Raw genomic sequence first — 4,847 nt, 5'->3', positions numbered from 1 at the left:
TGGATCTACTCCAGTATAAGCTGAGGCACCTAATTTTACCACAGAAAAACTGCGGGCTTTTTCCAACATAAAAAAGGTGCTGAAAAAACCTCAGCTTATACTCAAGTATATACGGTAACATTTCTTGCCCAAAAGGAAGAGGACTCAAGCAGTTAGGACTGAAGATCAAAGACTACAGCATTTGACATGGATTACATCTCCACATAAATCAATCAATAAGTAAACCCCCTCATGTCTGGGCCAGTAAACAACATCATGAGAAGCAGAGGCGTGATTGATGTGGTCACGGATCTATTTTACCCTGCTCCCCAATAACCCCAATAACCCTCATGGGCACACTCAAGAAAAGAGCGGTGTGTTAGTCTGGGGAAACCTGCTGGAAACGGCCTTTCCAACGTGAAAGAGCCTGGATGTCACTTGGGGATGAAGGCGCACTGACTGAAGCCACCGTATTTTCATCAGCTTCATCTGCATGCAAAGCCCAGGTGACACCGCAGAGGACCCGCCAATAGCAGCAGACCCTCCAGAAGGCCAGCCTATGGCCGGAGGTCCGCCATTGGCCGAACACAAGGTTCGGCTCTACATTCTGCTGGCCTTTTAGCAGAGCCCAGGACCCTTTGCAACTCTTTCCCAAAGCGTCCCCTTCAATAGGCTCCCTCCTTCTGCTCAACTCTTCCCTCCGACTCTGCTCTGAATTTTGTCTCTCACCCTAAACCTTTCTTACGAGACAAGGACAAGAACCTGGAAGTGGGGATACTGGAACTGAGCCTCCTCCCAGGACTCTGGGGATGTATCCAGAGTTGGCAAAACCACTCTTATCATCTGCACTCTTGAGAAGAATTCTGTTTTATTTCTTCTAAGACATTCCACAACTCGTCTGTCTCTTTGCTGCACTGTGGTGGCTTGCCTGTTGCCATGATGCTGACAGCCACGTCACTGCGATTTCAAACACCAGCAGGGTCACCCAAGGTGAACAGGTTTCAGCAGAGCTTCCAGACTAAGAACTGATGGCAGCAGGGAATTTGCCAATTGCTGAGAGCCTCGTGAAGCGCAGCAGCAAATGGCAGCGATGGTGTCAGAAGACAAACCCCTCAGAATAGGACTGAGGATGGCCTGCCTTCTCAAAGCAGAGTCAACCATCTTGACGGGGATGGAGGGAAGCTTGGGGGACCTTCTTTTGTTGGTGGGGTACAACTCAAAATGAGAAGAACAGCTGCCAACATACATTAATAATTGGAACTCGGAACACACAAAGTATGGATCTGGGAAAACGACAAGTGGGATGGACCGTATAAAGGAAATGGACTGCATAAAGATCAGTGTCCTCGGCAGGAGGGAGCTGAAGGGGACTCATGTCTGCCATTTAGCGTGAAAAGGTCCTATGGTTTACTATGCTGGGAGTGACAAGGTCCAGAGGAATGCTGCCACATACATCGCAAAAAAGACAGCTCAAGATCTATCTTGAAGTGCAATGTTGTCTGTGATCAGATAGCATCTGTACACAGACAAGGAAATCCAGTCAGCACAAACTATTATTCAAGCTTACACAGACCACTAAAGTTAGTGGTGAAGAAATCGGAGCATTCTACCAACATCTTCATGATGAAAGTGATCAAGCATGCAATCAGGAAGCAGTCATAATTATTGGTGACTAGAATGCGGAAGCTGGAAACAAAGGGGAAGGAACAGCAGCTGGAAAGTGGTTTGGGGACAGAAGTGCAACTGGAGGTCACATGATAGAATTTTGCAAAACCAATGACCTCTTCATTACCAATACTTTGTTCAACAACATAAAAAGTGAGGAACTACATGGACTTCTCCAGCTGGAACGCACAGAAATCAAATTGACTCCATCTGTGGGAAGAGATGATGGACGAGCTCAATATCATTGGTCAAAATGAGGCCAGGGGCTGACCGTGGAACGGGCCACCAATTGCTCGTCTGTAAGTTCAGGTTGAAGTTGAAGAAATGAAAGCAAGCCTAGGAGAGTATATTCCACCTGAATCTCGACCACAGCTCAGGAATGGACTGGACTCACTGAGCGCTAATGACAGAAGATCTGATGAGCTGTGGGATGACATCACGACCATTATCCAGTTCGTGATGGAGTGGGGGAGGGGAAGTGAGGAGCTGATACCAAGGGCTCAAGTAGAAAGAACATGCTTTGAAAATGATGATGGCAGCATATGTACAAATGTGCTTGACACAATGGGTGAGTGTATGGATTGTGATAAGAGATGTAAGAGCCCCCAATAAAAGTTGTTTTTTTTTTAAGGACAAAAACTGTAAACAAAACAAAAAAGGAATTGTAATTGTCTCCAAAGGATAGATTCTAAAAGTCTGTGCAACAACAACAGCAACAAAAGACCATTATCCATAAAGAAAGCAAAAAATCATGAAAATGACAAGAAAGAAAGGAAAGGGCAGAGTGGATGTTAGAAGAGACCCTGAGACTTGCTCGTGACAGAAGAGTGGCTGAAACAAGTGGAAGAGGGATGAAGTATGAGAGTCATACAGAAAATTCCAAAGGTCAACTCGAGAAGACAAATGAAACTATTATAATGAAATGCGCACAGTCCTAGAGTTAGGAAACCTACAAGGAAAGACACACTTAGCATATCTCAAGCTGAAAGATTTGAAGGAAAAATTCAAGCCTCAAGTTGCTATATTAAAAGATTCTATGAGCAAAATGTTTAAAAGCTATACATAGGAACCAATGTGAGGATCATGCACGGTCAGGCAGTGTTTCCTTCGGTTGTGCATAGGGTCACTGTATTAGGCAGGGTTCTCTAGAGAAACAAAACCGGGACACTTATGATTTTATATACATAAGAGGATAGGTTCATACAGCGAGAAGGATTATAACAGCTAATTAGCCCACACAGCAGTACACAGGGCTCAGTTCAACTCACTTTCATGGAACAGTTAATATACTGGAAGTCCTTGGACTCACATGGGCTGTCATGTCCAAGGCCAAGGAAGCAGACTGCAGAGCCCTCCCTCAGGCAAAGCAAGCAGAGTCTTCCCACAGATAGCAGGGTGGGTCACCAACAATCAGTAGTAGCTCAGGGGATTAGGGAGGCAGGCCTGGATGGAATATTGAACTCAAGCAATGCAAGGCAACGGAATCCACCAGCCTCAAGCTCAAGTGATGTACACACCAGCAGCACGGCGAGGCAAGTCTCACTGAAGAAGCCTCAAGCTCTAGTGACACAATCCACAGGTTGGCCGGGGCCCACAGGTAGTGTAGCCCACAGGTTGAGGCAGAGAACTAGTAAAAGCAGCAGCATGCTGGTCCAATCACCAGAGAGCAGGAGAGATGGGGGTGGGCCTTGCAGAGCCATTTATCTCTTTGCCCTCCAATCAAACTGTGACCTGATGAATCCCACATGTCCCTATTGGCCTGGTTGGCTCAATAAACCTAACTATCACAGTTGCTTTTGGTCAGAACTGACTCAAAGGCATCTCACAACTGTGAGGGGAGGTCAGACGCTTGCAGGCATCCTCCCAGAGGGTGATCAGTTGCCAGACTGCAGAGAGCCCTGCTCCCTGCTGTTAAGAACAATGGACAGGGCTGCAGTCATCTATTTGGTTCCTGGACGTGGGGTTTACACCCTACTGATAATGGTTCCTATGGAGATCCAGAGAACAGGCCAAAGTTAAGCTGCCATCCTGAGTCTAGGATCTGCCCATCTTGTCACATGTATACCCCCAATTCCTCTTCTCATTGTGTGCATGCTCCTAGACCACCCCCTCTCATTGCTGTATAACCTATAGTGCGACCCCTTCCTGTGACATATGTCTTTACCTGTCATTAGTGGGCTTGCAGGCCCCCAAAGGTATATAGGCCTGGGTTAGCAATAAAGATAGGCTCCCGCTCTCTCTCTCTCTCTGCTCCTCCCTTGACCTCCCCTTGGATCCCTCTCCTCCCCTGTTTCCCTTTCCCTTTGTCCTCCTTCCCTTCCCCCCTCTCTCCATGTGGACCACCAAGCAGGGCTGAGGTGAGCATTGCTACCATAAAATGTGTTTCACTCCATTATTTGACTCTTCTATCTCTCATGCTCTCGATGACTTTAATATAATATTTATATATCTCAACCATACAATTGTGCCTATTGAACCCGTGATTCGTTGGGTGGGGGGAGGCGCTGGCCACACCGCCTCCAACCACAAACAACATGGACCAAATATTGAATGGTGCAGGAAGCATCAAAAGACGATGGAATAAATAAACGGTCACGCTATCAAAAAGAACTAGTCAACATTCAGCCATTTTAGAGACAACATATGATCAGGAACTGATCATGCTGAAGGAGGAAGTTCAAGCTGCACTGAAGGCATTAGCCAAAAACAAGGCTCCAGGAATTGATGGAGTACCAATTGAAATGTTTCCACAAGCACTGGAAGCACTCACTGGTCAATGCCAAGAAATTTGGAAGACAGGTACGTGGCCAAATGACAGGAAGAGAGCTATATTTGTATCCATTCCAAAGAAAAATCACCCAATAGGAATTTGAAATTATCTAATAATATCACATTCAACTAAAATTTTGCTGAAGATCACCTATCAATGGTTGCATCAGCACAAGGAGCTGCCAGAAATTTAAGCTAGCTTCAGAAGAGGACATGGACCATGTGGTATCACTGCTGACAGCAGCTGGCTCTTTGCTCAAAGCAGAGAATACCAGACAGATGTTTTCCTGATGAAGCCAAGACATCCGACTGTGTGGATCTGTGTTAGACAGGGTTCTCTAGAGAGATGAAACCAAATTCCTGATAATTTAATATATTTATTTATAAAGATAATTAGATATATAATGAGAAATGAACTGTTAAATCATATACAG

Source organism: Echinops telfairi, unplaced genomic scaffold, assembly GCF_000313985.2.
Source record: "Echinops telfairi isolate 266 unplaced genomic scaffold, ASM31398v2 ScPeMD7_37;HRSCAF=141, whole genome shotgun sequence".
NCBI lineage: Eukaryota > Metazoa > Chordata > Mammalia > Afrosoricida > Tenrecidae > Echinops > Echinops telfairi.
This window is presented reverse-complemented; position numbering follows the sequence as displayed.